This window comes from Wasmannia auropunctata, unplaced genomic scaffold (genome assembly GCF_000956235.1).
Source record: "Wasmannia auropunctata unplaced genomic scaffold, wasmannia.A_1.0 LD334186.1, whole genome shotgun sequence".
NCBI classification, from domain to species: Eukaryota; Metazoa; Arthropoda; class Insecta; order Hymenoptera; family Formicidae; genus Wasmannia; species Wasmannia auropunctata.
The window spans coordinates 406,023-416,075 of NW_012028704.1; the positions used below are offsets into that span (position 1 = coordinate 406,023).

General features: G+C 40.3%; 1 protein-coding gene across 1 annotated transcript in view; it reads right to left on the reverse strand.

The window, feature by feature from the left end:
* LOC105459482 (phytanoyl-CoA dioxygenase-like) overlaps positions 1–9,682 on the reverse strand; it is a 121,307-nt gene extending 111,625 nt beyond the window's left edge. The window contains 1 exon segment of the mRNA XM_011705571.1: positions 9,299–9,682. The gene's annotated coding sequence lies outside the window, so the exon portion shown is untranslated.
* Positions 9,683–10,053: the final 371 nt, after the last annotated feature.

The following is a 10,053-nucleotide window of genomic DNA, read 5'->3' on the forward strand; positions in this document are numbered from 1 at the left end:
GAGATGTGTATAAGAGACAGGGGAGAGGGAGGGCAAGTTAACGCAAATTTTCCACCTTAACGTTTGTCTTAAGAAGCACCTTGCGTTTCTTTCGTCGCGAAGGTACTACCGCGCCATCGAATAAATTTCAAAATGCCGCGGTAGAAAGTATAGACGCGAACTCTCCGCTCCGTAACGGTAATACTATCTCGGAATATACGAGGTAAAGCAGAACGTGAATTTTACCGCCGAGCTTTTCCTTAAAGCCTTCTTATATTTCTTTTCGTAAAGCAAAAAACATAAAAGAAATGAGGAGAGAAGAAATAGACATGAGACAAAGCAAAATACAAGGGAAAAGAAAAGGGGAAGGAGAGAGAGAGAGAGAGAGAGAGAGAGAGAGAGAGAGAACATTGACGAAGTAATAGCTACAGACCTCGTATCCGTGTACCATCCCGCCCACGATATACACGTTTCGAGCCACCAGAGTAATCGATCTGTCGGACGATACTCGTGCCAATGAATCGCTCGAGCGCGATTTCACGCGAAACGAGCTCCGAGACCACCCATCACTTCCCGACAGAGAAGGGAACCTTCGACCGTGCAGGTCACCTTCAGTGAAGGATGGTCCGTTCGATCGCGATAAAATGATCCCTCCACCCAGCTTTTGGCCGATTTAACAAATCGTCCCGGACCGGCGCGAGACCTTGCTACGGGCTTCTGGCTCGCCTCTCGTTCTTTACCGAGAAAACGAAAAGAAAGAAAGAAAACCGAGTTGAGGGTATTGAGTTTCAACTGTATGTATCGGCATATACCGAAGCGAATTTCGAAGTAATTCACATACTTTTTGTCAATTGCGTATTACGCCGGAAGCAATAATTAGTCTTATTGTTAATTTAAATTCGCAAGTATCGCACTTGAATGATTTTTGATTTGCAAAAATCAAGTCTTGTAAAATGTTTCATATATAAGCGCAAAATACATATCGTATTCGAGGTAAAGCTCTCGATTAAGAAAATTTGCATTTTTCGACACGAATGGCTCAGTAAACAACGCTCAATTGGTTCTTCCAGATTATTACCTCTGCAAAAAATGGACGGTAAGTCTCTGAGAAACGACGGTCGTACCATGCGGGCGAAAATGTAATAAAGGAGAAGACACTCGAACGAAATAAATCTTCGATCTTTCCCTTTCACGACACTCGATCCTCTTTTTCGTAATAAAAAAAAAAAGCAGGAGGAGAACGCAATAGTCACGTTCGAATATGAAATACTCTTCCCCGAGAAAACTTGAATCGACATCACCGAAATTTAAAAATCCTTCTGTTATTCCTTTTATACGTTTCGTTTGTGTATAAACAGGACAAAGTTTTACCGAGGCCTTCCGAGAAAGAGAAAGAGAGAGAGAAGCTTTTTAAAAGTTAAGAGAATCTAATAAAGAGACAAACCAGAGTACTTTTTACAGTTAAGTTAATATTGAATGACACATTTTCTGTGCTTTCGGCACGTATAGAGAAAATGAAATAAACAAAAAGTAAAAAATCTAAATAGTTTTTTCTGCATAGTCCATTCGAAATAAAAATTATTTTAAGATACATAATATATCCAAATTATTTTATATCTCGAAGAAAATTAAAACAAGTTTGTACATTACAAACGTAACTCGCTTTTGTCAAAGTCAAGATCATGATATCTTCATGTTACAGATATCTAGTTGCGTATATCACATAACAATATGCTGTCAGTAATGTATCATCCTGTATTGACTTATCGCATAATATAGTTATGTCACGTATGATACATATATGTATAATAAAACTATTTTTAAAGAGTCGATAGGTAAAGTATAATTATTGTATCTCTATTTTCTACCAGTTTTTAAAACTTGTATATGCATGTATTTCGACTAACGCACGGTATTGCAATAATTAAGGAAGAAAATGCGCGAGATTACTTCTTTTATTTCTAAGGTGCTACAAGATAACTATATCAGCAAAGATAGTTCACTTTTACGCGCATTTTCATTTCCTTTATTATCTTCAGTTAAAAAATCGTGAGAATCCATTTAGCCATAAAAATTAAAACGTATTTTTATTCTACGTATTCTTACGCATTTTATACTGCTATATATTCATAACACTGTAAACAGTAAAACATTTTGCATAACAATTATAACCGATCATATAACTTATTTTTACATGTTTTTTTAAAATGTATATGCTAAAAATAATATAATTAATTGAATCACGGTGATAATTTTTTGACAATCTTTTCACGTCTGGTGAACCACGTCGCACGACTATAATCATAACGCGGCTTATCGGACTCGCTTAGGTATTATAAGTAGAGGCAATATCGTTAGTGGACGACGCTTTTGGACATACGACGAAGTCCTCAATAGAAGTAGAAACGCGAAAAGAAGAAAACGCCAAGTTTCAAGTGCCCGTTAGCTTCTACTACTACACTTGGCATTTAACTCTTCGATGTAATCGACCATTGAAGACGGCGATTTATATCTCGTTATGTTCTACCACGAGCGGGGAACACCCTTTTGTTCGGCCCATGGGAAAAGTGGCCTCCTAAGATACATTTTGTGCTCCCTAATCTGCGTACTACGGGACCTTTCTTATCTCGTGGCCCTTTTCTACGTTCCTCACTCCGCCTCCTTGCGGTCTTTTGGCCGTCTTACTCTTATTTCGCGTCTTTCTGTTCCACGGCCGTTTCCCGAAAGGATCGTCGAGAGACTCACGGAATCCGCCTCTCGTTCCATGGCGGGAGAAACAAACGAAACTCGGGGAAATCGTCTTTGCTATATAACGCGCCGCACCTCCCCCTCGCCTTCCGTGCCTCGTCCCTACCGTTTCTATGCGGTGAATTCGTTTTCCGCAAGGATGAAAGAGAAGCTCTGAGACGACCAGTACCGAAACGAGAAAATTTCTTTACAAATATATGTCTTTTGGGCTTACTCTCTATCTGTGAAATAAATAGAATCTCTCGCGTTATATAAGCGTAACGACAAGATACACTTTTGCGGGCGATATATACCTACACAGCATGATGCACAAACATTTAATATAGAATAAATAAACATATAAATACATAGATAATTTCGTAAAAATAGATAATAATGAATGTAATATTTAATGAAAATATACACAGCAATTATTTTATAAAAAAAAGTAACAAATTGTAAAATATATAATTTTATATAAGATTTTATATACAATATAATTAAAAGGTATATATTTTATAAAATATACGATTTTATAATGTAATTGTTGTGTGCATATATTATCTATATTTTTACTAAGTAATACATAATATTATCTATTTTTGTGAAATTAATTCTATCTCTTGAGCAAATTATTTGGTATTTCCTGCTGTTTCATTTCCCTCCCTTATTGCAACTGAAATACCGTGAAACATACTACATTTCGAGTAGCGGTAACGACGACGTCGTGAATGAAGAGAGGGAAGAAAAGGAGCCGTTGTTTATACGACTACGAGCCACGACGCTTGCCCTCGAAGAAAATTCGATATCCTTCCACGCCTCGATTCCGATCTCCTTTGACCGTTCGCTTTTACGTACGTACGACTTCCGCGCGGGCGGCCTCGCTGCAAACGAGTTTTCGAGTTCCTCCCTTGTGGGTAAAGGGGATCTAGAAATTCCACAGGTTGTCCCTTCTACGGCAAATGCCTGTGTTTGTTCCTTTCGTTTGGTCCGGCGCTTATCGGCCGTATCGCTGGCTCGAGGCAATGCCTGTCCGAGAAGATCAAGAAACCGGTTGTACGCTCGCGAAAATCCCATTTTCTCGACCGGCTCTTTGAATCCGAACTTAGTGAACCGTGAAGCTCTTCCAGCCTTCTGTATTTAAGGCCATTATGGCCGTTGACCCAGCAGCTTAATTTGGTCGTCAGCTGAATCGCTATTACGCGCGTTCCTCCTTTTTACGACTCTTACACGTTACGATAAAGCTTGGGAAAAACGTATGCTCGCGGTATGTTCTGCTCGATATGCTTTTGCGCGATGAGATACTTTGTGGAAAACGCGTAAATTGATTCGCGTCATTTTCACTTATGCAGCAAATATACATACTTCAGAAATTTCTATGCTGACGCAACATCTTTAGAAATAACGTATCGCGCGCGCGTATCTTCATTAAAATTTCAAGACAACAATATAAAACAGCATATTTATTCAACTCCGTTCAAACTGGCGAGAGAAGCCAGAAAGAGGTGAGTTATCTTCCATGGAATACTCCCGTAGATGCCCCGAAGAATTGGTTAAACGCGTGCCGGTTTTATTCAGTGAATTCTTGCGGCAACCACAGTACGGTCTCGTACATATGTATTCACGCGCAGCTCAGCTCAATTCGGCTCGGCCGTTTCTAGAAGCGCGTTAAGTGCACGTAAGCAAATGCTTCCCCCTTCTCGAGAACGTCGTAAGGTTTACGTTTCGGCTCCTCCGTTTGCATTCCGCCGCGCGGCTGAATATTCCACGAAAGAACCCACCCCAATCTACCGTCCTGCTCGGTCCCTACCCTACGTCGCACCCCGGACGTTCCCAGAAACCGCCAAGAAGAGAGGATCTTCAGAGACGTTTGAGAGGCCGACGCCGCGCCGCGCCGCGCCGCGGCGAGGGCGAGGGTTGGGCGCGTGCATAATTCAGTGGTAATGTCGTGAGTACGCTCCGACCGTCGACGGCGAAGCTGTGCGTTGCGTTGTGCATCGCATTGTATCGCGTACGGTCGGCCGAGTTCTATTCTATCGGTACGGGGCTCGCCGCTATTATTACTATTTACGCTCTTTCGGCCGATGGCACTTTTATTGCGGTTGTTTCTGCCGTTAGCAAAACATTTCGTCGGCGATAACGATAGGGGTGCCGAAACGCTGGGGACGAGCAATCCTCCGAATTATACATCGCACGCGTCGATGATTCGAAAAACAACATAAACACGATTGCCACGAAGGAGGCAAATTCGAGAAGGTAGAATTATGAGTTTGTCAAAGAAATGTAGAAAAAACATGCAATTACAATTACATATAATTGATTGTATCTGAAAGATTTTGATGATGTATTGAGTTTGAGGATGGCGAACTCGATAAAAGAGCCGGGACGGCGGCGACTTGTTTCCTAAATAAGAGACTGGATCCCAGCTGGAGAGAGGTACTCGATGGAAAATAGAAAGCTACTGGCAAGCCGACAGCCGAACGAGCTTGTGAAGCGGACCCGTGGCGGACCATTGAGATGCAGCCCGATGTGAATCGTTAATTTAAGAGGGGAGAACTAGTTTGACTTAAATATTGACTCGACTGAGTTAACGCGAGACTGGCTTAGAGGCAGTACGGTCGCGTATGTACTTAGCCTTGCATGGGCGAGGCTCCGCCGTGCAAAGAGGAACCGCTGTCGTGCGCGGTAGGGAACGAGCGAGGAAGGCTGAAACAGACGAGAGAGACAGCCGGCGACGTGTACAAGTTGAAGAGAGAGAAAACCACGCAGGCAACGGAAATAGAGGATGTTGCAAGCAAGCTGTCGGAGACACGTAAAGTAAAACCCGTATCTGCAGTCTGACAGGCCGACTGCACTGCAAACATTTAACTGCCAAAGCTGCCTCGAGGAGACTTTCATATTGTTGTTACTACTTAACCGCTACTTGTTACCGTTACTTACGGCTCCGTAGCTTCGTTAGCACGCAGAGGACTGTTTCCCCAATTAAAGCATGCGAACGCGCAACTGCTGGTTGGAAGCGAAAATTACGTTAATGTAAATGAAACTATATATGTATCTCGTCGGTCTACTATTATGCATAAGTTATCATCGCGACTATCCCGCCGCATGTCGAATAAATAAAAATTTATGTCAAATGTTATTATACAACTCGGATGTCATGTAAGTGTAAATAATTTAATAATCAATTAAAAGACTGAAACACACAATAAAGAATAAGAAAAGAACACATTTTGAAATTCCTATTTCGAAAAGTTTCTATTGAAAAATGTTATATGTAATCGAATGCAAAGTTACAGATGATTCGTTCTATTATCATGTCATTAAATTAAATGAGTCAATTTCGTTATTCTGAACAAAAAATAACAACATTAGATATAAAAAAGCGACAAAATAGGCCAAATTAAGTTTACAATAACGACTATCAAAACATCGATCTTTGATTTTTCGATTCTTGCAGAATCACAGAAATTAATCCTGCACACATCTGTGGTCCACGAGTGATGAATCGTTACCGTACACCACCTGTCCACCTACAATCATCTTAGAACGTTTCCCAAGAGGAGCCACAATGTTATATATGTATAATTACATGCCGCAATAACGCACGCCGTACTGCGAGCTCTGCGGCGCGGCTTATTCTAATAATCGCATCCGTTTGAAATTAAAGTCCGGATTGTAATTAACGTCACGTCGCGCGCGGTCACGGCGGACGGGATATATATGCGGATAATCGCCATAAAATTACGGTAAGTTTACGCAAGAGCGACGTGGAGTGAGAAGATGCCAAAGGATGGAAGAACGTACGTTACGTACGGAACGGAAGGGCTCGCGCCGAGTGACCGAGACCGAGGACGAAGGGACGAAGGCGGCTGAATTTAATAAGTCGTAATGCCGGCGCGCCATTCTTTCGCGCGCGCCTTCTGCCATGGATAACGCGCTCGCTTTCCCTACTCCCCTGCAGCCGTTCCCTCACGACTTTACAGTATGGAAATTCCGTGCGGACGGGGACCCGCCCGTTGCTCCAGCTCTCTGGAACAAACGCGTGACCCAATTCGACGTACGAGCCGGGAATTACCTGCATGGTGCGAAGTAATTCGTGAAACGATGTAGAAACGACAATGGCGACACACGCTGGCGCAATACAATACAAGGCCGTTAAAACTGCTGCCAACACGAAAATTGCAGTGCAACTATTCCTCGCCACAGAAAAAAAAAAAGAAAAAAGTCCGCGGCCACATAGTTAATCCGGCACAATCAAGAGTAAAGTTGAATAAATTTCTCAAACTTATAGTAACAAACAGATAAACTGTTATTTCGTGAGTTTTATTTGTTTAAAATTAATTCATCTCCATATTGTCGTAAAATAAAAAAGTACTGTTTTTTTAAATAACATTTCATAAAATCTACTATGATAAACTTTGTGTTCGATTGTTTCAGCTTTTAAGATTTAATATAGCCATACGCACGCACACACACACACACACACACACGCGCGCGCGCGCGAAGAAAAAGAGAGAAAGAAATAAATTATACACGCAATTTCTGACAAAAGTTTTGAGTTTTATCGATGGTTAAAAAATCGGGTTATACTATCGTAACAGCACTTTTCGGCACTCTCGCATTGTTCCCGTGAAAATACGAAATCTCTGTGCCTAAGATAACAAAAAATCATACAGATAGAAGCGAAACGATCGAAATTCGATCGACGCGTAAGTCAGTAGTGCGGAAAGTTGAGATATACAGAGCAAAACAAGGAAAAAAATGTGATATCCGCAAGACCGTTTTTCACTCATTGCCAATCCGTTGACAATAATCATAAGTAGTAGTAGTAATAATAGTAGTAGTATGTGAACGAAACAAGATAAGAAGCAAAAGTTTTTTTGAACAAAGTACATTGCGATTATTTTCTAGTTAAAATAAACGACAAGATTTCGTACGTCCCCCACGACCCAATTTCACAACAAGTCGCAATCTATCAAAAACTGCGAAAGCTCCGGAAAGAAAATAAAGTACGCGCGGTGGTACGAAAAATTATTACACGGAAGAGACTTTGCAAGAGGAAATATATGTCATCTTTGAATAGTATGCGTCACCTAAATTTTCCTCTTTTGCGACAACCTGACTAATTCCGCAATACAGTTTCACGATAAAATTTAATATCCGCATTAATTTAATGCGGCGATTACATCGACACACATAAATTGCAGATGCAAATATATATATGTATATACGTATATATATATATATATATATATATATATATATACATATATATATATATAATTTCAAACTTTTTATTTCGTAGCAACGCATTTATGTATTTCATAGCAATCTAAAATTAACGTTTTTTTCTAAAGTTCTGAAAATTAAAGTGTCTCTTAATTTTCCACGTGTAGCAATATGCATACATATTGCAATTTCATATAAGATAACCTTGTTCGGTTTCGCTCACTTTGTTAAATAAAATTTTATTTTGTCGTGTTACCGATTGTTGCAAGCAGTCACTCAAAAAAAAAATTTTGTAAACGCATTTTTGAAGGTAGAAAAAAATTATTATAAACAATAAAAACCATGTTTATTGCTACTCATTTACTAAAATATTTTTATATGGCGAGTTATGAAAATTTTTTATATAGAAATATACATATTTATTTATTCATTAATTAATACAAGTCTATCTGCGGGTGATGTCGATGCCTGAGATGATTAGAAAAATATCCAGAATTCGAAAGATTAATCCACTCCGATTTATAGCGTATTCGTTATAGGAAATTGTAAAAAATACAATGCCTACGTATGCAAGTTAAATATCAGTTGATCGTAAATCTGCCACGGGCAAATAGATTGACGTAATTTTCATTGCTCCGTAAAACTGCGCACCCTCGCAGTATACGAATCTGTGCGCGCTCTGACATATTTTATTTAAACAACATCCACCTACACGTACACGTACATAACACGCACTCCAGATGAATTGACGCGAAATATCGTGCTGTCGATAATATACGCGTGGATAAGCTAACAATACAGTTACATTCCAATATTATTATCTGTCCCGTAACTAATATTTTAATATTAACCTCAGGAATTTATGTCATTCGCATATAATATCATGAAAATAATGTGAGAATCTCCAAATGTCTTTGAAACTGACACTTAACGTAACGGATCGCGATCTCTTTCTTTAACTTTTCCCGGAGATCTCTGGAGATTTTCTTAGTTTTTTAATACACTCTCTACCCAATATACGACAGCTGTGCTTCAACATAACACATTGGCGAAATCGATATCAATTTTACCTATAAATGCGCGACTCAACGACGATAAACTTCATCCCAATTTTTTCTCTGCGAGATCGGGCGCATATTTTTCGAATGCACCAATGATAAAAATAGAAACTGACAAATGCAATATATAAAATATGCATACATGAGAGCGACCAAAGTACTTTCAATTCTTCCAAATGCAAACGTGTATCTCAAAGCTCTCATTTTATTGAAATTTATAAGGTAATTTTTTGTTTCTCAAAAAAAATAATAAAATAAGGATAAATAGAGAAACGAAGTAAAGTATACAAATAATAAATATTTACGGATTATCACCAGACCAGCAGCATTTAGATTGATCCGTTACGATGATTCCTCGATGCTCCAGATCTGCGATGCTCCCAGGTCCTCGATGCTCCAAGTTCTCGATGCTCCAGGTCCTCGATGCACTCGCGGATAAGCTCGCGCTGCTCGATCATATTCACGAATAACGCGAAACACGCAGGATAATGCGATACGCGTGTCAACATGTTATCACAACGAGACGCGATCGACGTGGAAAAAAGGATCGGATTGATAGATTAAAACGACCGTGTACATGTATGTGCGACGTTCCAGTCCCAACACACACACTCGATCGTACAATGCAAAACGCGCGTGTGACGAACAACCTCTTCGGATAGACGATCGAAGAGGACGAAGAGGTTATGAAGCTATGGTTATGGAGTATACGATTACGGCACAGCGGCGCGGCGTCTGGAGTGCAGATTGAACGTCTATTAAGTTAATCGTCGCAACCTGGCTCGCGCGTGATAATTCCGAGAATCGGCACGGCATGGTGTTGGGAGTAAACATGGCGGTCAAGACGGACACGACGGACGAATTATCATTGCTACGTATCGATTGTATCGAACGCTGCGAGGAATCGCGCGTTCCGATTGATCCCGCGGCCCGGGATTTGATTTGCCGACATTTGTTCTTCCGCGCGATATTCGTTTGGGACGTGTAAAAACATGCGAAATGATCGCGACTCTACCATTCAACAACGTTGCTCGACGTAAACTGATCAGCGAATATACGC